Source organism: Dasypus novemcinctus, unplaced genomic scaffold, assembly GCF_030445035.2.
Source record: "Dasypus novemcinctus isolate mDasNov1 unplaced genomic scaffold, mDasNov1.1.hap2 scaffold_134, whole genome shotgun sequence".
In the NCBI taxonomy this organism is placed as follows: Eukaryota; Metazoa; Chordata; class Mammalia; order Cingulata; family Dasypodidae; genus Dasypus; species Dasypus novemcinctus.
In genome coordinates, this window is record NW_026688153.1 from 307,380 (window position 1) to 334,998 (window position 27,619).

At 40.2% G+C, this 27,619-nt stretch overlaps 1 long non-coding RNA gene across 1 annotated transcript in view; it reads right to left on the reverse strand.

Moving 5' to 3' along the window:
* Window positions 1–420: 420 nt before the first annotated feature.
* LOC131277552 (uncharacterized) overlaps window positions 421–27,619 on the reverse strand; it is a 53,396-nt gene continuing 26,197 nt past the window's right edge. Inside the window, exon 3 of the long non-coding RNA XR_009184708.2 lies at window positions 421–1,209. This is a non-coding gene — a long non-coding RNA (uncharacterized lncRNA). The remainder of the gene's footprint in view (window positions 1,210–27,619) is intronic.

Below are 27,619 nucleotides of genomic sequence, written 5' to 3' on the forward strand. Positions count from 1 at the left end.
CCCTTATAGATAAATTTTCATTTTTTAGGATGTTGTGCTTTCATTTATACATTTGTTGAAACTTTGTGAAATTCATTCTACTCTTTTTGAGAAAGTATAAGAACTGCCCTTGTCAAAATAACTAGGAGATACAAGCACAACAGATGATAAGTAAGTTTACTAGGCCTGATACGGAGACTTTCATGCTAAGTCCATATCAGAAACCAAAGCCTAATTAAGTTCCTGTCTCTTGTAAAGGGTCCTTCTCCCTGAACCTGAAATTGGGGCGCAACCAATCATAACTCACCAGCTTCCTTTTTTGTTCTGTAGCCTAGTTCCTCTAAGTCAAGGCTAAGCCAAGTAAGGCACTCTGTAAGACTGTATTTTTTTTTTTTAAGATATATTTATTTATTTCTCTCCCTCCCCCCCACCCCAGTTGTCTGCTCTCTGTGTCTATTTGCTGCATCTTTGTCCACTTCTGTCATTGTCAGCAGCAAGGGAATCTGTGTTTCTTTTTGTTGCATCATCTTGTGTCAGTTCTCCATGTGTGTGGCAGCATTCCTGGGCAGGCTGCACTTTCTTTCACGCTGGGCGGCTCTCCTCATGGGGTGCACTCCTTGCGCATGGGGCTTCCCTATGCGGGGGACACCCCTGTGTGGCACGGCACTCCTTGTGCAGATCAACACTGTGTGTGAGCCAGCTCCACATGGGTCAAGGAGGCCTGGGGTTTGAACCATAGACCTCCCATGTGGTAGACAGATGCCCTAACCACTGGGCCAAGTCCACTTCCTGACTGTATTTTCTTTAAGACTACCTTGTTCTGCCTATATGAGCCTTGCTCTTGGGTTGAATGCTGCCTAATTCATGAATCATTTAATAAAGGTGTGAAATCCAAAATGTTAATTACCTGGGTATTTTTTTTTGCACAGGTTCAGTGATGAGAACAGAATCTGAATGCCACTGTTAAGGGCTCTGGAGATAAGACAGAAGAAGGTTCCTGCTGAAACCTTTGAGCATGCTCTCCTCTCCACCATCTCTAAGGTTCATGAGTGAGTTCCTCTTGGATCCGAGCTCCACTCATTTGTGTCTGTGCTCTCCAGTCTCACTAGCTTTCAGTCCAAAGGTCAGTGGGTCAATCTTTTTAATGAGAAAATTTAAGTTTTGATCCTGAGTCTCTAGCCTTATGGTTCAGTCCACAGTTTCATGTTTGCTATGGCTGGTTTCTTTGACCTGTGCACAAGTTAAGAAGCAAAATGATAAAGATGGATCCTCATTCTCTTAAAATTTTAATTCTCTATTCTATGGAACACTGGCATATTATACATATTAAAATATTATGGAGTTGGAAGCTGTACATATCGAACAAATTGGCAATATCTAACAAAGGCAACCTAGAATTTTAATGTTAATTATGAGAAACATTCCAAGTAGACAAAATTATTCATCTCAGAGATGTACTCCCAAATGTGATATCCCAGCCAGTCAAATGAAGATGCCTATTTCAACGGATGCTTAGAGTATGTTAGCAATATTTTTAAAGTTTCATTAAATGATTCTTTGAAAAAGGCAAATGAGAAATTAAAAGCTCATGAGATGTCTATGTTTTCTGTATTTCTGTTTTTTATGTTTGATTAGTAGCTTAAATTGAAAGTATAAACTCTGTAAGTGTGTCTGTCTTTATGTTTGATGCATGATATTTTCCTACATCTGAATATTATTTCCAAATTAACTTATAAAACTCCTGCAAAGAGCTCTATTCAAATTGACTTAGAGATAAGTAAGCATTTACATATAAATTAACACTATAATGTTACAGGGAGCCCCATGTGCAAGAGTGTACCTGCTAAGGAGAGCCACCCAGTGCAAAAGAAAGTGTAGCCTGCCCAGAAATGGCACCACACACATGGAGAGCTGACACAGCAAGATGACTCAACAAAGAGACACAGATTCCCGGTGCTGCTGATAAGGATAGAAGCAGTCACAGAAGAACACACAGCAAATGGACACAGACAGCAGATAACGGGGAAGGAGGGGAGAGAAATAAATAAATCTTAAAAAAAATAAGTACAACCCGGGGATGAGCCTCCCTGGCAACGAGGGACCACTATCAACTACCAACTGATGATGCAACTGGAAAATGACCTTATACGGAAGGTTCAATGCGGATCAGCAGAATATCCATGTCTACATAAAATACCATGACTTTAAAATGCTGTTTGACCTAAAGTAAGGGGGAAATGGAAAGGAGAAATGAGTTTATACGGCTACGAGTTTCTAAAAAAGAGTCTGGAGGCTGGCAGAAGGTTTGCCCTCATGCACAACTGAGCAGAGTCAGAGAGACAGATAAAGCAGATACAATCCCCAGATATTGGTTCCTTTGAGGGCTAAAGAGACCCATGGGAGTTATGGTCATGGCCGATGGGGTTAACTACCAGGGCAGATGGCCCCTCTTTGGAAATGGTGTTTATGTGTGATGAATCTGGACTCAGATGGGATCTCCCTTCATAAGACTTTCATGCTAATGTGCTGGAGGTGCAGTTAATGTTGGGGTTTAAGATATATTTAGGGGATTTGAATCTCTGGACTGACAATGTGATAGCCAGATCCTGAGCCTCAACAGACTCCAGCACCTACAATCTGATATATTGGACTTACCACACTCAGCTAAGATGGAGTTGAAGAAGGACAACCACCACACCATGGAGCCTAGAGTGATTACAACTGAAAATGGGAGGATTGCATCCAGCATCCAGGTGGAATCTGAGCCTACTCTTGACATAGAGGTGCAATGGACACAACCAATCCAATGTCCACATAGAAGAGGTGGCATTGGATTGGGAAAAGTGGACATAATGGACAAAGGGTATGGGGAAAGGCAGGAAGAGATGAGAGGTGGAGGCATCTTCGGGACATGGAGCTGCCCTGGATGGTGCTTCAGAGGTAATCACCGGACATTGTAAATCCTCACAGGGCCCACTTGATGGAATAGAGGAGAGTATGGGCCATGATGTGAACCAATGTATATGAGGTGCAGAGGTGCCCAAAGATGTACTTACCAAATCCAATGGATGTGTCATGATGATGGGAACGAGTGTTATTGGGGGGGGAGAGGGGGGGTGGGGGGGTGGGGTTGAATGGGACCTCACATATATATTTTTAATGTAATATTATTACTAAGTCAATAAAAAATAAAAAAATTAAAAAAAAATAAGTACAATATAAGCATATAATTTCATTCTACATGGGTGTGTTCTTCCCAACTCTATGTAACTACTGATCAAATAAACTAGAACTATATCTATTAGAGCTTAAGTTGATTTTATTATTTTTATTAATTTTTGTCTTTATTTTTTGTCTATCATTTTTAAAATATTACATTAAAAAATATGAGGTCCCCATATTCCCCCCATCCCCCTCATCCCACTCCACCCCCATAACAACAATCTCCTCCATCATCACGAGACATTCATTGCATTTGGCAAATACATCTCTGAGCACCGCTGCACCTCATAGTCAATGGTCCACATCATAGCCCACACTCTCCCACAGTCCACCCAGCAGCCATGGGAGGACATACAATGTCCAGTAACTGTCCCTGCAGCACCACCCAGGACAACTCCAAGTCCCAAAAACACCCCCACATCTCATCTCTTCCTCCCACTCCCTACTCCCATCAGCCACCATGGCCACTTTCTCCACACCTATGCCACATTTTCTTCAATTACTAATCACAATAGTTCATGAATAGAATATCAGTAAATCCACTCTAATCCATACTCTATTCCTCCATCCTGTGGACCTTGGAATGGTTGTGTCCACTCCACATTTATATCAAGAGGGGGCTTAGATTCCACATGGATGCTGGATGCAATGCTTCTGCTTTCAGTTGTAGGCACTCTTGGCTCCCTGGCATAGTGGTTGACCTTCTTCACCTCCATGATTATATTGAAAAAAAATTATGTTTTCAAGATTGTTACCTTAAAGAGAGTTTCCAAGATCTTTTTGATCATTTAAATATGTTTGCAAGATATGTTTTGTTAAAGGAAAATAAAGTTTTGTCTTAAATTTTAAAGTAAAAAAACTGGTTGTTGTAGAAAGAAATGGGAATATGTAGGACAATCATGAGTTGATATAGAAAGTTGAAGGTTTGCAGAAAATGGATTTTATTTGTCATGGCACAGGTTGGCTATGATTTTATAGGTTTATAAGATTTTTAAGAGTTTTCCCATCAGACAATATCTTCATACAGTGCTTCATACAAAATCACTTCATACCGTAGTTTTCTGTCTGTTCAGTTAAAGTTTTCTTGCATTATTTGCCTGTTCTTAATAAGAAGTTATAAAAGGTTTTCCTTAACTGAATGTCTTGTTTAGAAGGCAAACTTTCTGTATCACCTGTGCTGTATATTTACTTTATCATCCTTTCTTGTTGTAGAGAATGAGCCTCACTTTTGAAATAATTATTTTTATTTTACAATCGTGCTACCTCCTATCTTTACTTTTACAACCTTTTATTTTGTTTTTTAAGTTTTTACTGAAGATTATCATTCATATGTGAATATCCATAAATAATAAGTGTATAGTGTAAGTTGTGAACTTACAAAACAAACATGAATATCATCATACAGGGCTCCTATATATTACCCCAACAGCAGTACCTTGCACTGTTATGGAACAATGGTTACAAACTATGAAAAAGCATTGTAAACATATTATTACTAAATAGAGCCAATATCTTACATTTGGTGTACTTTTCCCCCAACTCACCCAGTTAATGACACCCTGAATTAGTATTATGTACTTATTATAGTTCATGAGAGAACATTTTCATATTCTGTTAGCCACAGTCCATCTTCTACCACAGGATTCATTGTGTTATACAGTCTCCTGTTTTGTACAATCCACTCAAAGTGTTTACTCAGTGGCTCTCACGTCCATCACAAAGTTGTGCTATCATCACCTCAGTCAACTTTAGAACATTTTCATTACTTGAGAAGGAAAAATCCCCCTTATACCCCCTATTATTGTCCCTTAGAATTGATATAATATCTTTGCCATTGCTACAAATATTACAATATTATTGTTAACTCTACTCTGTTATATGCAGATGGTCTCTTCTTGCACATGGCACTTTTTATAATACTTTTTGCACAGGGAGCCCATTTGCCATCTTTGGCAGCCCTAGGTGGGCTGCTCTTGTGGTTACTGGCAACCTACCCTTAGTTCTTGAAAATAAGCATAGCTCAAACAAAAGGACAGGTGAAATTTTCCATGTGTAATCATCCAGGGGGCATGCCATCCTTGTAGCAGTTCCCCCTCTGTTTATATCCTCTCCTTACTCCTGAGGAGGTTTAGCTTCTGGAGCTGCTTCCTGCTGACTGTGGATGTTGTGACAGTTCCAGTGAAGGAGCAGAATCTTGCCCTAGCTATGTTAAGGTATAGACTGTCAGCATACTGACAACAGAATCGTTCATAGCTCTGGGCTATGATCACTTGCAGTTTAATAGCTTCTAAACTTTTACTCATGAAGTACACCAAGCAGTTAAGAAGGCAGGTTAAGAGCATGATACCAATTATTAGGGGGCATATTATGGGTAAGAACCATGATAATTTAGGCATAGAATTTTTTATGGATTCTCATATCGATTATGCAGGAGGATTGGTAATGTTATGAAACTAAATGGCTTGGGTGTTTAACCCTAGCTTCATTGATGTATTTACCCATGTGCAGCAGGAGATATTGGCTACTGCACATACCCCTCTTTGTTCTGCCTGAAGATGATCTAAGGCCATCTCATTATGCATGACATTTGCTGTGTCTATAGAAACTCAAATTGTTTTGAGAATTGCATCAGTGATATTGACACGTTCTACTGTGGCTGTTAGGTTGCCTCATGATGGGCAAATCTTCCATAGGGAGCTGATAGTCTTATGGTTAACCCTAGCCCGGCTACTTCATATCTAGGGCATGTTTATTTCTGGTATGGCTAGTGGGCTGGTAAATAGAGATACCATGACTCAGATATCCTATTGTATATTGGTTCCTTATCCAAACATTGTTTACACATTCAGACTTGGGGATCAAGCAGTCCTCCTTCTAAGCCTTCAAAAGGCAGTTGAAAATATATCTTTTTGGTGCACACAGGACTTTCTAATTGGTTCTTTATAAAATTTGGATTTTTAAAAAACACTCTGCAGCTGCCTATTTTAATTAGGTCACAGCAGACATTAGATAGGGGACCCAGTTTGTAGGGTAACATGATTCACAAGGCAAGTGGGAGCAAGAATTTTTCTAAGCAGGCCACATCCTTGAGTTTTTATATATTAGCTCCCACCTTGGATTTAAATAAGTATAGGATAGGTAAATAAAGGCTCCAACTTTTTTGTTCCCCTTTTAGATATTGACTGTAGCAGTTTGATATTATTGATGAATTCCAATTCTAGGCATATTAGATGATACTGGATTCATAGTTTTACTTAATTAAGGAATTACATAAACCTCTTGTGCCAGTAGGGCATTGAGTCCCCACCCACCAAAGAATGATATTTAATCAATTACCTAACTTCATATCTTGAGGAAAGAGAAAACTAAACCTAACATTAGTAGGAGGAAGGAAATAATAAAGATCAGAAAGGAGACAAGGGAGATAAAGCACAGAAAAACAACTGAGAGGATCAATGAAACCAAAATTTGGTTCCTTAAAAAGATTAATAAAATTGACAAACTTTTATCCAGACAAACAAAGAGAAATGAGAGAAGATGCAAATAATTATTTAAGGAATGAAAGTGGGAACACTAACACTCATTTGGCAGAAATTAAAAGGATTATAAGAGAATACTATGAACATTCATATGTCAATAAACTAGATAATCGAGAAGACATGAACAAATTCCTAAAACATAAAAATAACCTGCTCTGACTCAAGAAGATATAAAAGATCTTAAACAGATCTATAAAAGAAAAGAGATTGAATAATAATCAAAAACGTCCCATCAAGGAAGGGTCAAAGTCCAGATGGCTTCAGGGAGAAGTGTACCAAACATTCAAACAAGAATTAACACCAATCCTTCCCAAACTCTTCCAAAAAACTAAAGTGGTAGGAATTCTTCCTAACTCATTATTCCATAAGGCTACTATTGTTCTTATACCCAAACCAGATAGACACATCAAAAGAAAACAAAGAACAACTTTCTATATGAATATAGAAGAAAAAACTCCCAACAAAACACTGACAAATCAAATCAAGCTACATATATTATAAGGATTATACCCCATGATGAAGGGTGACATCCCCAGAATGCAGTGGTGGGCCAACCTAAGAAAATCACTCACTGTAGTAACACCACATTAAAACAATGGAGGGAACAATCTATGATCACTTCAATAGCACTGAGAAGGCTTCTGATGAAATCTACCATGATTTCATAATAAAATTGCTCAGAAAAATAGGAATGGAAGGTAACAACCACAAGTAAATACAAAAAACTCACAGCTAACATCATAGTCAATGTGAGAAACAATGAAAGTTTGCAATGAAAGAATGAAACCTAAGGTCAGGAACAAGACAAGGATGCCCACTGTTACCACTTCTATTCAAAATTAAAGTGGAAGTTCTAGCCAGGGTTATTAGGCAAAAAAAGAGAAAGGCATTCAAATCAGAAATCAAAAACTACCACTATTCACAGATGGTATGATTGTTCATATTGAAAATCCCAAAAAATCCACAAGAAATCTACTAGAAGAAATAAATTCAGAAAAGTTGCAGGGTATAAGATAAACACTAAAAAAAATCAGTTTTGTTTTTCCATACCAGGAAAAAACACTGTTATATGGGCATTAAACATCAATTGCAGTAGCTGCAACACCTACTCTGCAGTTCATTGGCATCACCCAGGAAAACTAACAAGGAGGTGGGAAGGACAACCACCATACCAAGGAACAGAGAGAGTCTACAACTGCAAGCAAGAGAGTCCCATCCATCAGCCATAAGGGATTGAAGCCTCCTCTCAATTAGAGGTGGAGTATGTATCCCCATCCCAGAATCCTCAGGATTGGGGAATAAAATATGGATGAGAGTGGACTTACTAATATTCTACTATGAACTTACTGGTATTCCAGCAATGGAAGAAATTATATCATTGATGTGGAGACAGTGGCTGCTGGAGGTGCTGAAGGCACAGAAAGGGGAAAAGAGGCATAATATGGGGGCATTTTTGAAACATGGAATTGTCTTTACTGACACTGCAAAAACAGATACAGGCCACTATATATCCTAAAGAATTGAGTGAGAGTGAGTAGGAAGAATGTAAACTATAATCCATGCTTCCTGGCAATGTTCCAAATGTGTTCATGTTGCAATGAATGTACCACATTAATGAAAGAAGTTGTTAATGTGGGGAAGGGTGGGAGGTGTGTGGAATGGGGCATTTGGGAATCCCTTATACTTTTTGTGTAACATTTTCTGTAACCTAAGTTCATTTGAAAAAATAAAAAAATCTTTAAAACATTCCATTCACTATAGCCTCTAAAAGAACAAAATACCTGATAATGAATTTAAATAAAGAGATGAATGACCTGTACACTGAAAACTGCAAGGCACTTAATTAAATTTGACCTAAATTATGACCTAATTAATTTTAATTAATTAAAGATGATCTAAATAAATGGCGAGACATTGTGTCCTTGTTTCAGATTTAATATTGTTACATATCAGTACTATCTGAAGCAATCTGCAGATTAAATGCAATACCAAAAATGGGGAGAAGGCAATACATTTACATGCTAAATTTGGCTTTGAGACTGGCCACATTTGAGCAACACAGAGGCTCTCAGGAGGTAACTCTTAGGCACCCTGCAGCTCTAGGCCTTGTTCTTATTTCAGGTGCACAGGCTCACAAGCATAGTCATTAGTATCAAGGGCTCATTGTTGGATCTTCCTTCTTTTTTGGTCTTTGCTGTTGCACTTGGGGGGATTGCTGTTCCTTTAGGGACTGTGATAGAGCCCCCCTGGCTAGGAACTCAGCACTCCCTCAGTTGTTTTTAATTGTAACAACTATGAAAATATCCAAACATCTTTATGTACCCTGGATATATGGATATATGCCCTGTAGAACTCCCTGCCAACCATGTCTCCCCCGTCAATAACATCCCATACCAGTGTTCCACCCGACATTGTTGAACCTCTCTGTGATCCAAAACTTCTTCAAAAATGAAGCCTTATATTGCCAGGTTCCATTAGTAGTAAAATGAAATATAGTGATGAGTTTAAAGGTTAGATATAGAATACATATTAATTTAGAAAAATTAAGGTAAAAATAAATTGGGGTACCAAACAATTTTAAAATGCAAAAGCTTTATTTTTGATGTTTTGCCTTCCATCACTGCAATAAGTGTTGCCCTGTATGCAAACTGGCAAGGCAACTTCTTCCGCCAAGGGATTACTACCAAGTACCAGCTGATGATGTAACTAGAAAATGACCTTGAATAAAAGGGTCAACTCAGACCAGCAGAATATCTGTCCACATATAATACCAGGAGTTAAAAATGCTTTTTGACCTTAAATAAAAGGAGGAAAGGAAAGGACAATTGAGTTTATGTGGCTATGAGTCTCCAAAAAGAGCCAGGAGGTCATCAGAGTGGTAGCCCTTATGCACACCTCAGCAGAGTCCCAGAGACAGATAAAGAAGATACAATCCCAGGTACTGGTTTTTCTGAGGGCTACAGGGACCAACAGTTTCTATGGTCATGGCAGATGGAGTTCAGTGCCATGTCAGTTGGCCCTACTTTGGAGTTTGTGTTTCTGTGCAATGGAGCTGGACTCAGATCTGATCTTTGTCCACAGGCCTCCCCTGTTACTTTTACTGGATCTGTAGTTGGTGCTTGGGTTTAGTGTATAGCCTGGGGACCTGAATCTCTGGACTGACCATGTGATAGCCAGGCCCTGAGCCTCAACAGACTTGCAACTTCTACACTCTGGTTTATTGGACTTACCCCACTCAGCTAACATGGAGGTGAAGAAGGTCAACCACCACACCAGGGAGCCAAGAGTGCCTACAATTGAAAGCAGAATTGCATCCAGCATCCATGTGGAATCTAGGCCCCCTCTTGATATAGATGTGGACTGGGCACAACCATTCTAAGGTCCACAGGATGGAGGAATAGAGTATGGATTAGAGTGGACTTACTGATTCATGAACGATTGTGATTAGTAATTGAAGAAAATGTGACATTGGTGTGGAGAAAGTGGTCATGATGGCTGCTGGGGGCAGGGAGTGGGAGGAAGAGATGTGATGTGGGGGCATTTTCAGGGGTTGGGGTTGTCCTGGGTGGTGCTGCAGGGACAGTTACCAGTCATTGTATGTCCTCCCATGGCCCACTGGGTGGACTGTGGGAGAGTGTAGGCTATGGTGTGGGCTATTGACCATGAGGTGCAATGGTGCTCAGAGATGTAGTCACCAAGTGCAATGAATGTCTCATGATGATGGAGGAGGTTGTTATGGGGGGAAAAGTGGGGTGAGGGGGATGGGGGTTTATAGGGACCTTGTATTTTTTTAATGTAACATTAAAAAAATGTAAAAAGACCAAAAAAAAAAAAAAAAAGAAAAAAATAATAAATGCAATACCTACCAAAACCTCTGCAACCTTTTTTTAGGAATGGAAAAAGGTGATCCTCAAATTCATATGGAATAGCAAGGCACCAACTAGCCAAAACAATCTTTCAGAAATCTGACTATATAATAAACACACACAATCAAGATATCATCCCAAATTATACAACATAACATAAAAAGAACTGGAAAAATCTCATCTATTCTCCAGGGGGAAAAGTCAGCCAATACAGTCCCAAATAAACCAGAAAAGAAATTAGGTGTCAAAGCAGACTCTGCTCAATAGGAAAGGTAAATCCTCTTGGAATGAAAGAAAAAATAGTTCTCAGCAAAGAAACATAAACAACAACAAAAATGTAAAAGGAAACTTTAGACCTATATATAAAATATCCAAAATTCAAGGACAACTAACAAGATGTGGCAAAGTAAGGAGCTCCTAGAGTCAGCTCCTGCTACAGGGCAGTTAGTAATCACAAGGTGCTATCTAAAGCATCCGTTTGGGTGCTCCAGGAAGCCAGAAGAGCATCCTGTAACATCCTTGAAAGAATGGAAGGAAGGAGACTGCCCATCTGCAGAGAAGATTCAGAAGTAGAGCACCCCATGCCCTGGAAGCTGGTGCCCATCATCCAATGGAGGCACAAGCCACCTTGGGAGCTATTCTGCAGCAGGAATAGGAAGCTCCACTTCCCAAAAATGGGGAAGGAAAAGGTAGTTGGGCACTAACTTCAGCTACTGATGAGTAAATTGAGAGGGCAACAGTATATAATCCTAAGAACAGCTAAAGTTTGAACCTGACCAAGTCAGAAAGAGGCTGGGAGTTGCCATCTTAACTCCATGCCAGGCACAAGGGGAAGTAGGACAGAATAAAAATCCCAGTGCTGCTAGGGACCAGTACCTTTCCATCCAGATCAGATTGCAGCTCTAGCATAGGACCCAGCCTCACCTCCAGCAGGGAGGAAGCTGAGGGACCTGAATTAGCCTCTTTGGGAAATCACCAGCCAAGTTGAGATGCCAGTGAATATCCTACTATAGCAGCACAAGCTTCCCCAAGAGCTATCCTCTAGCTAGAAATGGAAGCTCCTTTTTCACAAAAACAGGGGAGGAAGAGAGTTGGCCACTGATTTCAGCTACTGATTAATAAATTCAGTTTGCTAGAGTCTAACCCTAAGAACAGCTAAAGGATGAACCTGTCCAAGTCAGAAAGAGGTTGGTGGCTACCATTTTAACTCCACCCCCAGCAGAAGGGGAAGCCAAGTTGACCAAAAATCATGATGAACATAGGGACCAGTTTCTTTCACCCAGATCAGCCTGCAGTCCTATCCTAGACTTCAGCCCCACCTCTGGCAGGGAGGAACCTAGTGGGCCCTGCACCAGCCTATCCAGGTAACTGCAGGAACCTTTAGCTGACATGGACTGAATAATCGGAAGTCTACCAGGACAACTGCAGTCATCTTGGACCTGCAATGTGTAGATAGCTGCCCACACCTGCAGCTCCATCCCTGCCCCAGGCAGGGATGAAAGGGGCATGAAGCTTCACCAGTCTCGCTGGGCAGCCAGTCTAGGCCTGCATGACTTGAATTATTCCACACAGCTGTGATTCTGTCCCTACCCCTGGCAAAGGAGAAAGTTGAGAGAAGCTTCATAGGTCCCTGGGTAATGAGGGCAGCTTAAGCCTCCACAGCTTAGAGTGCCAACTACATCCTTGGCTCCTACTGCACAACCAGCAAAGGAGAAAGGGCAGAAAGCCATAAACTAAAGACAAAAAACTACACCCAGAATAAATACTCTACTAAACCAGATGCCAAGACAACAAAAAACTATAATCCACACCAAGGAACAGGAAGATATGGTCCAGTTAAAGGAACAAGATAATGTTCCAAGTAACAGAATGGACTTGAGACAACTAATCATAGAAGTTCAAACAAATCTCCTTAATAAAATCAATGAGATGGCTAAAGAGATTAAGGATATTAAGAAGACACTGGAGGAGCACAAAGAACTTGAAAGCATACATAGCAAATTAGCAGATCTCAGAATGAAAGGTGCAATAAATGAAATTTAAAAATATTGAAATCATATTAAGCAGATTTGAGAAGGCAGCAAAAAGGATTGGTAAGCTGAAAGAAATGGCCTCTGAAAGTGAACATACAAAAGAACAAATGAGGACTGGAAAAAATTGAACAAGGAAACAGGGAAATAAATGACAGCAAAAGATGTACAAACATACATGTCATGGGTGACCCAGAGAATAAGAAAAGGGAAAAGGGGCAGAAGGAATATTTGAAGAAACAATGGTAGAAAATTTCCCAACCCTATTGAAGGACATAGATATCCATGTCCAAGAAGCACAATGTACTCCCATCCAAAAAAATCCAAATCAACCAACTCTGAGACACATACTAACCAGAATATCTGATGCCAAAGACAAAGAGAACTCTGAGACCAACAAGAGAAAAGCAAAGCATGACATAAGGGATACCCAATAAGATTAAGTGCTGATTTCTCTTCAGAAACCAGGGAGGCAATAAAACAGTGGCCTGATATATTTAAGATACTACAAGAGAAAAACTTCCAGCCAAGGATCTTATATCCAGCAAGACTGTCTTTCAAAACTGAGGGTGAGATTAGAATATTCACAGATAAACAGAAACTGAGAGAATTTCTAACCAAGAGGCAAGACATACAAAGGTTATGCTAGACCCTGACAAGAAAAGACAGGAGAGAGAGAGCTGGAAGAGAGTCTAGAAATGAAGATTATATCAATAAAATTAAAAGAGGAAAAGAAGGGTGAAAATAAAATAATGGCAGATAAAACTCAAAAAGTCAAGAAAAAAACTTAACCAATGATGTAAGGCAGTTGTATTCATAAAACTGCAACTCAATGTTTAAAAAAATCAAAAAAGTCCTAAATAACTGGAAGAATATTCCATGCTCATGAATTGGAAGACTAAATATCATTAAGATGTCAATTCTACTCAAATTGATATACAGATTCAATATAAGCCTGATGAAAATTCCACCAGAATTTTTTAAAATTGAAAACACAATTATCAAACATATTTGGAAGGGTAAGGGATCCTGAATAGCCAGAAACATCTTTAAAAGGAAAAGTGAACTCTCACCTCCAGACTTTAAATCATATTTCCTGGCTATAGTGGTTTAAAAAAAGCATGGTACTGCCATAAAGACAGACACATAGACCAATGGAATCAATTTGATGGTCCAGAAACAGACCCTCACATGTATGGTCAAGCCATTTTTGACTAGCCTGTCAATCCCACACAGCTTAGGTAGGATAGTCCATTCAACAAATGGTGCTGAAAGAACTTGATATCCATAGCCAAAAGAAGGAGATAGGACCCCTATCTCACACCTTATCCAAAAAATAACTCAAAATGGACCAAAAACCTAAAAATAAAAGCAAGAACCATAAAACTTCTAGAAAAAATGGTAGGAAAGTGTCTTCAAGACGTGGTGGTACATGGTGGATTCTTAAAGGAGATAAGAGGAGGACTGAGATGGATTACTAATGGTTAATGCACATAAGTTTTAATTAGCTTTGCTGTGAAAGTGTGGAAATGTATAGAGCGGATGGTAACACATAGTGAGTAAAAGTTAGTTTATAAATGGGGATGTGGCTGAAAATGGTAATCTAGATATGAAATGCCAATTGACAGAATGCTAAAGAATAATCTAGGAACTGAAAAGGACAGTAAACCAAGAAGTAGATGAGAATTGTGTTTAATGGTACAGATGCAAGAGTGTCCTTTGTTAACTAAAGCAAATGTATATCACTACTGTAAGGTGGTGGGAATGTGGAGAAGTATGGGAAAAATACAACTGGAGTGACCTATGAACTCTGGTTAGCAGTAATAATATAATATTTTTGCATCTATGCCAAAGATGTACTGTGTTGAGAATGGGGCAGTATGGAAAATGTGTACCAAATGTACACTATGGTCATGGTAACAATCAGATGATATTATCTTATCTGTAACAAATGTTCAGATAGAGGGGTGTTGTTTGGGACTTCTGTACATGTGCATGATTGTTTTATAAGTTTACAACTTCTGCCATAAAAATATACTTAAAAAATAATAATAGGGTAGGTTGGGGGGAAAATACACCAAATGTAAGATAAGGACAATAAGATTTTGACAAAAATCTTTCATAATTTGTAAGAAACATCTCACAAAAATGCAAGGTGTCGGTGGAGGGTTGATGTATGGGACCCCTGAATCATGTTACACATGTTTGCTTTCTAACTTCACAATTTTTATCATACTTATTATTTATGAATGATCATATATAAATGATATAAAGATAATAATAGGGTGGGTTGGGGGAAAATACTTTGGTTAGTAGTAATATTGTGACAATGCTCTTTAATCATTAGTTTAAAATGTTTAACAATTCAAGGTATTGGTGATAGGGTGAGGTATGAGAGTCCTGTATGATGTTATATATATTTGTTTCATAAATTCACAACTATTATTATACACTTAATGTTTATATATGCTTATGTATGAGTGGTATACTTTAATAATTTTTTTTTTTTAATTTAAAAAGCATGGGACCCACTGAGTCCATCACTCTCCTTTCTGGGGAACAGGATTGGAAGGAGACTATCTGGAGAGTCAGGCAAGCTAAAATTAGATTCAATTATAAAACAAAGTTGAAAAATTAGGTATTTTTTTAATCACCATTTTACAGATGAGGAATAGGTACAAAGATCTCAAAGTACTTTTCCTGAAGTGACCCACCAAGTACATGTCAGGATCTAAGTACAGGGAAGTCTGACTTAAGGTAAACCACTGTGGAAATGACTTCACAAGAGTCACAATTCCATCCAAGTTGGGCCACCCTCAAAGCCCACGGTGAGCCTCAACTACATTCAAGGGCTGAAATATGATGGTCTGAAACCACCTACCCAACAAGGAGGGTCATCATAGAGATGGTGGAAAGAGCCACCGTCTCCACTCTTTACACTCTATTAAATAAAGTGAGTGCATGGTGACTGTTTAGGTGACCCTGTGCTAGGCACAGGGCAGGTAGAGATGAATGTAAACCTTATGGGAGTGATTTACAATCCAGTGAGAAAGAGATAAAGAATCGGCAAATACAACTTGAAGAAGAGGGGTCAATGGTAGGATAATAGAGCAGGTAAGAAAGATGCTGTGAGTGGATGAGTTCAACCTGCTGCCCACATACGATGTCCCAGGTTTGGTTCCTGGTGCTAAAAACAAACAAGCAAACAAATGAATAAACCAACTCAAGGGAGCCTATGTGGCTCAGTGGTTCAGTGCCAGCTTCCCACATACAAGGTCCCAGGTTCAGGTTCAATGCCCAGTCCTGGTACCTCAAAAAAAAAAAGGTTACCTAAGTCAGAGAAGACAAGACTGGAGCTGGGGATCAAAGGAGGAGGAGGAAGCAGGCAAGTGGCGAGGGGCTATTTCCACATCAAGGATATAGCCAGTGACAAGTGGAGAAGGAAGACAGAGCTTGATCACTCAATTACCTCCAAGGGAGTTGGGCATGACAAAAAAAAAAAAAAACAAACATTAAAAATGTGCAAAGTATTTAAATAGACATTTCTACAAAGAAGATATACAAATGGTAAATAAGCATATGAAAAGATGCTCAAGTCCATTAGCCATTAGGGAAAGGCACATCAAAGCATGATGAGCTATCCTTCACACCCACTCAAAAGGCTATTATTTTTTAAATTGGAAAATAGCAAGTGCTGGTAAGGATGCATATAAATAGGAAACCTTGTACACTGTTGGTAGGAATATAAAATAGTGCATTGGCTGTGGAAAACAGCTTGGCAGTAACTCAAAAATTTAAACTAAAATTACCAAATGAACTGGCAATCCCACTTCTCATATATATCCAAAAGAATTGAAAGCAAGGATTCAGACAGGTATTTGTAAGTCAATGTTCAGAGCACAATAAAGAAAAGGTAGAAGCCAAATAACTACCAGCAGATGAATGGATAAACAAAATGTGGTGAATACATACAATGGAATATTATTCAGCTCTAAGAAAGAATGAAGTCCTGATGGATTCGTCAACATGGATGAACCATCAGGACATTACATTTGGTAAAATAAGCCAGACACAAAAAGACAAATATTGTATGATCTCACTGATATGAACTTAGGACAAGAACCGAACTCACAGATTTAGAATCTAGAATATAAGTTATCAAGGGATACAATGGGTTAGAGAATGGAAAACTGATACTTAAATTGTGCAGAATCTCTATTTAGGTTGATTATAAATATTTGGGAATGGATAGTGGTGATGGCAGGACCTTACTGTGAATTATATGTTTGTGAATGCGGTTGAGAGAATTTAAGGTCATGTACGTTACTAGAAGGAAAGCTAGAAGCCTAAAGATGGGATTGTTTAACTAAGTGAATCTGTTATGGATGATGGACTTAGGTGAACAAATACAAGATTGCTCTTTCACAAATTATAACAAATGGATGACACTATTACACATTGTTAATAATAGGAAGGTAGATGGAAAAAATACACCTAATGTAAACTAAGGATTATAGTTATCAGTAATATCTTATATTCTTTCAGCAATCCTCACAAAGCTGACACACTAATGCAAAGAGTCAACAATAGAGGGATACATGGGAACATTGTATTTTTTACATGAATTTTCTGTAAACATACAACTTCCCTCATTTAAAAAAACTGTAGTAATTTAAGAAAGCATTATGCTAAGTGAAAGAAACTAGATGCAAAGTACCATATATTCTATGATTTCATTAATATAAAATGGAAAGATAAATTTATAGAGATGAAATTTATAGTCGTTATTTAGGGCTGGGGAATGACAGAGGGATTGAGAGGTGACTTCTAAGGAGTATAGGGCTTTCCTTCTAGGAGTAATCAAAATGTCCTGAACTTGATCATGGTGAGGAATGCACACATCTGTAATTATACTAAAGTACACTTAGGATAGCTTATATGGTATGTAACTATATCTCAATAAAACTGCTTTTAAAACTTGGAGCACACATTGTGGAGGTTCTTGTAGTTCAGTGTAATAGCCTTGCATTTTACTGTAAGCTGGGAAGGCATGGGGGTTTCAGTAAAGAAAAACAAGGGCCAAGACTCGCCTGAGGTCTTAACAGGATTGTTCTGGCTGCTAGGTAAGAATGGACCACAGTGGCAAGCAGGTCAAAGGCAGACCAGTTAGGGAGCTACCACAGTAGTCCAGGCAAGTGATATGGTGGATTAGACAGAGCAGCAGCAGTTAGGGAAACCAGGTGGTTGGGTTCCACACTTATTTAAAGTAGCTGTTGCTGGATTACTGTGGTGTAAGAAAGAGACACAATCCCAACTCCAAAAGACAGAGGAATGAACAAACAGGAGGAATGCACCTATGGATTAAATAGACTATTATTATTCTAATAATGGAAGAACATAGCATTGATATAAAGACAGTGGACATGAAGTTCTGAGGGGAGGGAGAGGGAAGAATAGGCATTACATGGGGCATTTTTCAAACACTGGAATAATTTTGCATGATACTACAATAACAGATACATGTCATTATACATTTTCTCAAAATGTATAAAAATGTGCTGTGCAAAGTGTGAAACAATGCAAACTATAGACCATGCTTAACAGCAATGCTTCAATATGTGCTCATCCCATGAAACAAATGGACCACACTAATGAAGGATAATGTTCATGAGGAAAAGTGTGTTAGGGGGAGGGAGAAGGGTATATGGGAACCCCCTATATTTTTGATGGAACATCTATGGCTACTAAAGCTTCTTTAAAAATAATGAAAATAAAATTTTTTAAAATTGTGACATTGAAGCAGAAGTATCAATGGAGTTGTGATGTTAGGCAAGAGAAAGACTGGGGTATCATCAAAACTAGTTGATATTTGAAAACATGGAAACAGATTTTGAAGAGAGAGTGCATTGAATGAGATCCATAAAAAATAAAAATGATACACGGCTCTTCACCAAATTTTAAAACTACAGATCTGAAAAAAAGAAACTATAAAGGGAAACTACAGACAGAGAATAATATTTGCAAACTTAACTATGACAAAGAAAGAACACATACCTAGACTATCTGAAACTGCTATCTGGAACAGCTATCTACAATATTGGGAGTGGATGTGGCTCAAACAGTTGAGCGCCTGCTTCCCACAAGAGGTTCTGGGTTCAGATCCAAGTACTTGCTAAAATAAACAAAAACAAAAAACAAGCAAACAAAAAAATTTCAGGGGAGCCCATGTGGCTTGGAGGTAGAGGGGTGGCTTCCCACTAACGAGGTGCTGGGTTCAACCCCTGGGCCAAATACCAAAAAAAAAAAAAAAAAAAAACCGACAAAAACACAGATATCTAGAATAAATCAAAAGAATTTCCAAAATTCTCAAAATTCAACCATGAAAAAACAATCCTGGGAAGCAGCTGTGGCTCAATCACTTGGGCTCCTCTCTACCATATGGGAGGCCCTGGGTTCTCATCCCAGGGCCTCCTTGTGAAGGCAGGCTCACCCACAGGCTGAGGATCGCTGCCGAGCCAACAGGCACTGTGGAGAGCCAACTCAGCCAGGTCATGCAACAAAGGAGGGAGACAAGCAAAAAAACCCACAGAAGAGTGTGCAGAGAATGGACAAAGCAAGCAAGCTGCAAGGGTGGAGGGGAAATTTAAAAATTAAAAAAAAAACCAATCCAATTAGAAAATGGGCACTGTATATGTGCAAACATTTCACCGTAGTAGATGAATCGATGGGAAATAAGTACAGGAAGAGATGGTGGATATAATTAGCCATTAGGGAAATGCAAACTATACCATTATGATATGTAACTACACACAATTAAAACAACTAAAACATAAGGTGACAATACCAAATGCTGGTGAGAATAAAGAAAAACTGAATTACATTGCATAAGGGAATATAAAATGGTACAGTCACTCTGAAAACTAGTTAGCAGTTTCTTATAAAACTAAACATAGGGAAACGGACTTGGCCCAGTGGTTAGGGCACCCGTCTACCACATGGGAAGTCCGCGGTTCAAACCCCGGGCCTCCTTGACCCGTGTGGAGCTGGCCCATGTGCAGTGCTGATGTGTGCAAGGAGTGCCACCCCAAGCAGGGGTGTCCCCCGCATAGGGGAGCCCCACGCGCAAGGAGTGCACCCGTAAGGAGAGCCGCCCAGTGCGAAAGAAAGTGCAGCCTGCCCAGGAATGGCGCCGCCCACACTTCCCATGCCGCTGACGACAACAGAAGCGGACAAAGAAACAAGACTCAGCAAATAGACACAGAGAACAGACAACCGGGGGCAGGGGGAATTAAATAAAAAAATAAAATAAATCTTTAAAAAAAAAAACTAAACATAAACTTACCATAGAGCCCAGCAAGTGCACTTCTGCACATTAATCACATAGAAATCAAAACATATGCCCAAACTAAAGCCTTAGTTTGTTGTTTGAAACGATCTAATCAAATGGATAAATTTCTAGCTAGGCTAACCAAACATAAAATAGAGAAGATAAAAATTACCAATACCAGGAATGGAAGAGGGGTCATCACTACTGCTTCCACAGACATTAAAAGGATAATCAAACAAGACTATGAACATCCTTAGGTCCAATAATTTTATAACTTAGATGTAATGACTCAAAAGTTCTTGAGAGATGCAAATTATCAAAACTCACACAAGAATAGATCATCAGAATAGCCCTATAGCCATTAAAATTTTGAATTAATAATTAATAACATTCCAAAAAAACAAAGGACCTGGTTCAGACAGTTCAAAAGCAAATTCTACCAAACATTTAAGGAAAAATGAATCCAATTCCCCACAATCTCTTTCAGAAACAATGCAAAGAGAACATTTCCTAACTCATGAGATGAGGCCAACATTACCCCAATGGCAAAACCAGAAAAAGATATTAAAAGAATGGAAAAGCACATACCAATATTTCTCATGAATATAAAAACAAAATTTTGTCCCATTGCCTAGGATTGTCCAGCTGACTAGGGGTCTCCTAGAAGGAAAATTCACATAACAGGACATATTACAAATGCCTATAATGATCCCTTCCCAGAATCTTATTACTGTGTATTTTGTAGGAAAAACACTCATTTTAATAAAAATCAAATGTTGAAAAAGGTACACAATGAAAGGTAAGCCTCCCTCTCATCCAGCCCATTCCCTCTATTCTACCTCTGCCCAGACACCCACTTTCACACCCAATTTCACACACCTCCTTGCTGGATAGGCTATCCAGACACAAGTATAAATGCCTGTGTCTCATTGCACACCCTATGTTTTACAAGTTTTTTTAACTTAAATCATTCAGTCATTAAGTCAAACTTTCTTAAAGAAATGCCCAAAATAGACCTAATAGCTTGACCATGTAACATAAAGTCACATCAGAATACTCTTAGTAAGAGGGGGTGACATGTAAAGGAAGGACAATGGACATAAACCAGAACTGCCCTCAACAAGGGGGAGCACACAGTCATCCTGGAGCTCATCCATCTGTTTAATGACTCTGTGGAAACCCAGTTCATGGACTTTCTTTAATTGACAAATCAGTGATCTGGAGTTCCCCAGGTCCACCCAGATGAAAGCACCACCTCCTGCTCCAGCAGCAGGAGGTCCAGTATTAAAGGATGAGACTCAGCACAGGTCTACACCCTCCCCAGTGCACAGGACTAACACCTCCTGCAAACACTCCCAGGGTACAGAGCTCAAGGATGCCTAGCACCTGAGCAGCCACAGCCATCACCGAAGGCTGGGCTGAAGGAGCCTGGACACCACCTGCCAAGGCCTGCAGCCTGGAGCTGAGCATCATGGGAGGGAGGGCCGGGGCAGCTTTCAGCACTGCCCATGTGCAGGCCCCACCCAGACCTCAGGGCCCACCCAAGGCCTCCAGACTGGGGATGGCCCCACCCACTTCCTGCTTCAGGCACCCAGGGTTCAGCTAGTGGATCATCAGAACCATTCCTCAACTTCTGAGTGTTTTTCTTTAATCTTGAACATTCTCCATTTAATATTTCAGCCCTTTCAGCTTTTCATTTTATCTACTTAAGCATTATCTTGTCACCCTATTTCTTAGAGATTATACTTCAATTTTGAGCTGTATTTCCATTTTTCTTATTTCTTCTCATTCACTTTTTGAGTTTTTTTAAATTTATGATATCTTATCATGTATTATTTCATTTTCTTAATGCCTGTTCTCTACTTTTCAGAAAGTATACTTCAGCACATAATATAGATCACAACAAAGAGCTTTCATTCATTTGTTGTGGATTACTCTGCACCTACTCCTTTTCTCCCTATATTACTCTGATACTTGAAAATAACAATGTTTTTTCTCTTGGTTTTCATATGATTAAAAAAATTTTATAGACAGAAGTGAAAGTGAAAATAGTTATCTAATAATACAGCTCTGTTTCTCTTTCTACATATTTTATGAACTATTTAAAAATATGGAAGCTTTCTTCCTGATATTTTCAGATTCTATACTTCCACCACTCTTCCAAGAAGGGTCTTCACTCAGTTCACTACCTCTAATGCACCTTTTCTTGTCTATTTTCTTTCTCCACCTGACTACTGAATGTTCCTTTTACATGTACTCCTCTCTTGAGAAACATTACCACGTTGCCAAAATCTAGTCATTCTCTATACATCTATAGATTTTCAAAATCAATGATCTATAAAAATCTATATATATTCAAAAGCAATATGTATATGTTATTTCAATAAGTTATACTATATTTCACTTCTGAATTAGTCTTGTTTTTATATATTTAATGTATTGTATTCCTACAATCATTAGATTTTAGTTTCTTATACTTTATGACTACAGTTATTTTCTATTTAGTTTTAAATGAATCTATTTTCATACACATTTGGTGTTAGCAATCATGGTTCATATTCAGCAAATTCTGAAAATTATTGATTGCTTTAGATTCATAATCAAATAGGTTCAGCATCATTTCTATCTGGACTACAATATTACCACTATATGGCTGGATACCTATCATTAGACACACACATGGTCCTCAAGGATTCTGGCTAATACTTGTTCTTACTCCAATTAAAATACTATTTTATACATAACCTGAGGAAAGAAAAATTCATTTAATAGGGTTTATTGAATTTTTAAAATTTAAGAACACATCAAAATATTTCAGGCATAGTCTATCATGATCTTCTTATTAAACCTTGAACATATGGACATTAGCGAGAATTAAGTTCTTCAAAACCACAAAAATGTAGGTATCCTACAACTAATTCACATTCCAGGATTTCAGAAATGCACTCACAGGATGCCTATAATCTTGGGACTTTCTACTGCTCACTACGTGGATGGTCATTTGTGGAAGTCATTCTACTCTGTTCACAGCTGCATTTAAAAAATCCATGGCTAACATTACACTCAATAGTGAAATACTGAAGATCTTTCTCAAGAGTTCATGAACAAGACAAGTTAACACACTTTCATCACTGCTTTTCAACATTGTACTAGCCAGAGCAATTGGGTAAGAAAAAGAAATAAAGTCATCCATATTGGAATGGAAGAAGGAAAGCTATCCCTATAGACGACATACTCCTTTAAATACATAATTCCAAAGAAGCCAAAACAATACTAATGCAACAATAAAGGCATTAAGCAAACTTGCATAGTAGGAGATAAAGGCACAAAAGTCAGTTTCATTTAAATAGCACAGCAAAAAAAAAGTCCATTCAATTAGCTGCTAACAAATAAAATAGCTAAAATGAATTTAATGAAAGGATAAAACACATGAACACTAGCAAACAACTGAATGAAACTAAAGAAGACCTAAACATATGGCAAGACATCCATTGTTCAACGATGGTAAGACTGTATTGTTCTAATATCAATACTACCCACAGGGAACTACAGATTCAATATAATAGTTATAAAAATCCCAGCTGCCATTTTTGTTTACAGAAATGGAAAAATGAATTCTCCAATTTAAATGGCTTCAATAAGTATCTTTAATAGAGAAAACAACCACCTTTCTCCCTTGTGAGACTGGGATAGACTAATTTATATAATATGAGGAGGACTTTCATTGAGAGCTGGTTGACTTGGATAGGAATATGTGGGATTTCTCTGAGGGATATTGGGGTTCACAGATATTTGAGTCCTAATTCTCCCTGTTAATGGAGGGAAAAATTTTCCTGTAAATTTCATGGGGACTCACAGGCCAGGATGTGGAATATCTCTGAGTACAGAGCTGTGTCTCCACTGGCATATTTTCATTCATGCTGGGTGCAGTTTTTGGTTCTCAGAAGGAAGTAGAGGTCTCTGAAAACACAATAATTGACCAAGTCCCCTCCTCTTTGTACCCTAAATCACAGGATCTGCAGTGAGTTAAGCATGAGGAAGGGTATGAAAATTCACTCAACATCAGTAGTGACCAGTAAAATTAATAAGAAAACTAGAAGGTCTCACTGCTACATCTTCTGGAGTGCACATGATCTGGGAGAGGAAGGACTGAAATAGGAAGGTGCACACTCCAGGCTGCTGAGGGAATTGTTTAGCTCTTTAGTCAGGGAAACACCTGTTGTTGACCACCTCTAGAGAAGTTCTCACATCATTCTACTTTTCAACTCCAGAATTTCTATTTCCACTACATTTATACTTTCTAGCCCTTTATTGATATTCTCTACTGGGGGAGACATAATTCTCATGTTTTCCTTTCATTCACTGAGCAGATTAAAAATTTGTAGATGCACTAATCTGGAAAATGGTGTCAATGGAAGTGGGTACTGCTCATCTCTTTTGAAAAAAAAATGGCAGAGAGGGGGCAGGAGCCTAACTTGAGTGAGCTGTTTTGGGAATCCAAGGAGCAGGAGGCAGCAGGCATCATTCAGCAGGGAGGTGGACAAAGAGATAAAGAGCTCAAGGGAAAACCGTGAGGTGCTCACCCCTGTGGTTGGAAAAGGTGGTGGGCAAGCCCCACCCTCAAGGCAAATAGCCTCCATGGACCCCCTGGCCCTCAAAGGCCAGCTGAGGGGGAGGGAGCATTCCCTGCGAAGAAGCGGGTCTGCTGCAGGGTGGGGAGTGCTTTCCCTTCTGTGGGTTTGGAAACCCCACCCCCTTTAAATCTCAGAGAGGACATCAGCCAGCATTGAGGTGACCCTGGGGAGAGCGGAGGGGGGAATCTGCTCAGGCAGGCTGTCACACCCAGCCACCCTGGGAGAGAGGAACTTGATCAAGGAGGGGCAGGGATGGGCACCCAACTAGCCCAGCCCCTGAAAGCTGTTAGAAAGTCCAACTCTTAAGGGAAACAGGGCCAAGAAGAGCCAGACAGGTTTCCAAAGCCTGTTTAGCTAGTAGAGCTGCTGCAGCACAAGAGGGAAGCCCCTGCCTTGCATGCAGGTGCCTGGTTGGAGCCCTGGTACCTCCTGAGTGAAGGGATCCAGAGAGAGTAAGCACACAGTGAGCACCTCATGATAGGGGCATAAGGCTGAGATTCTATTGTTTTTTTTAATGGTTTCTTGGATTTTTTTCTTTTTCCCTTATTTTACTTGGTAAAACTAGATGCCTCACCTGTGGAAAGCAGGCTGTAGGTGACTGACTGATGAACACCAGCAGCCTGTGAGGTCTCTGGGGGCCTAAGAAGGAAGGCTGCTCTTCCAGGGTGGCTTCTTTGTTACTCTTTTGTTTTCTTTGCTCTTTGTTCCTTTTTCTAAACTTATTTTTCAACCTATTTTATTTCTCTTCCTTTGTTTTTCTGCCTTCTGACTTCTGTTGCTTTTCTTTCATTCTACCAGTTCTTCTTTGGTCTTCATTTTTTCATTTTCTCTCTTTCCTTCTATGGTCTTCTGATGTGCTTGGCATTTTAATTCATTCTATCTTTTTTCTATTTTCATTTTTGTTTAATTTTTTCTATTCCAACTCTTTTTATTCTTATTCCTTTTTATTTTTAATGGTTTTTTACTTATATTCCTTAGTTTCCTAGCTCTTGTGCAGCTCCTCTTTACATTTTTTGCATTATTATTACTATTATTCTTATCTCTTTCCTTTCCTATGGGTCTAGCATTTTTTCCTCAAGGGAATAGAGACAACTGGGAGGATATTCTAGAGGATGAAACATCAAAAAACAACCTTTTAAAAAAAGATTTATTTTTTTCTCTCCCCTCCCCACCCCCCATTTGTCTGCTGTGTCCATTCACTGTGTGTTCTTCTGTGACCTCTTCTATTCTTAGCAGCAGCACCAGAAATCTCTATCTTTTTATTGCATCATCTTCTTGTGTCAGCTCTCTGTGTGTGCAGGCTGCACTTTCTTTCACACTGGGTGGCTCTCCTTATGGGGTACACTCCCTCCACGTGGGGCTCCCCTACTTAGGGAACACCCCTGCATTGCACAGCACTCCCTACATGCATCAGCACTGTGCATGGGCCAGATCCACATGGGGCAAGGAGGCCTGGGTTTGAACAGTGGACCTCCCATGTGGTAGGTGGATGCCCTATTCATTGGGCCAAGCCCACTTCCCCCAAAAAAACAACCTTGAGGACTGCCAGGAAAAGGGATGAAGAAGGTAGGTAGAGCCTACAAAAAAAAGCACCCAGAAGGCAGGTACCTATCTAAAGACGGGGCTCTGGATATTTATAGAACAGGAAGGTGCTCTGAGTCATCTGGAAGGTACTGGAAAGATAAAGAAGAAAACCAGGAGTTGCTCACCCTTGTGGCTAGAAATCGCACATGTACCCCACAATCCTGGCAAATAGCCACATGGCCCCTGGCTTGCTGCTGCCAAGGGACTGGGAAGAGGTGTTCCCTGGGAGGAAGAGGGGTCTGGCAGATGCTGCACGGTGGTTTCTTTCTGGTGAGTTTGGCCAGCTCAGGCCCCTTTGAATCTTGGAAGTGACCCAGACCTGCCTGGGAGAGGGGAGGTGGAATCCCCTCAGACAGGTTGTCACACCCAGATGCCCTCCTGATGATAGAAAGCCATTAGACTAGAGAGGGGCTGGGCACAACCACCTCATCAGCAGGCCTCTAGCAAGTACAGAAGTCTACAAACACCTGGGGAAGGTGGCACCTAGCTCTCTAAAGACCCATTAACCTAAGGAGACAATTTAGCTCAGTGGAGGGAGTCCTGCCTTGCATGTATGAGGCCCCTGGTCTAAGGTATAACCCAAATGGTTATCAGGCATCAGCTAGTAGTTTATAACAAGGAATATTGCGGCGGCTTGCTCGGTCGGTAGAGGTGGGGTCTGGCTGCGGACGAGGAGTCGGTCCAGCTCTGGACGAGGGGTCGGTCCCGCTTGGGACGAGGGGTCGGTCCCACTTGGGACGAGGGGTCGGTCCGGCAGCAGACGAGGGATCGGTCTCACAAGGGGTTGCGCGGTTCGGCTGACGGGGTCGCCCGGCGAAGCCGGCGACGAAGGGGTCGCCCGGAGAAGCAGGCGACGAAGGGGTCGCCCGGAGAAGCAGGCGACGAACTGGGGACAAGGGAGGCCAGGCCCTTGTCGGGGGCTCTCAGGACTGGAGGGCGCACGGCAGAAGAACTACCACGGAGACAAGGTAAACACGCAAGTCCACTTTACTGAGGGAGAGGCAACAGTTTTATAGGGGCTGGGGAAGGCTGATTGGTCAAAGCCACGCCCTGTTCTGATTGGTTGCCGGCGAAAGGTCAGTGGGCGGTACTGGACGGGGGAGGGGTGGTGGTTAGAGATTGGCTGTCGCTGTTGCTGGGGGAAGGGGCAGGGTTTAGGGATTGGTGGCTGCTGTCGCTGGGGTGGAGGGCAGACTTGAGTTTCCCGCCCACGCCTGGCTGTTGCTGCTGTCGGGGGAAGGGAAAAGGGCGGGCTGGATTTTTCTGCCCACACCTGGCTGTTGCTGCTGTCGGGGGAGGGGAAAAGGGCAGACTGGATTTTTCCGCCTACGCCTGGCTGTTGCTGCTGTCGGGGGAGGGGAAAAGGGCAGACTGGAATCTTCCGCCCTGGGCCTGCGCAGGGAGAAAGAAGAAGAAGGGTGCTGCCCCACAAGGCATT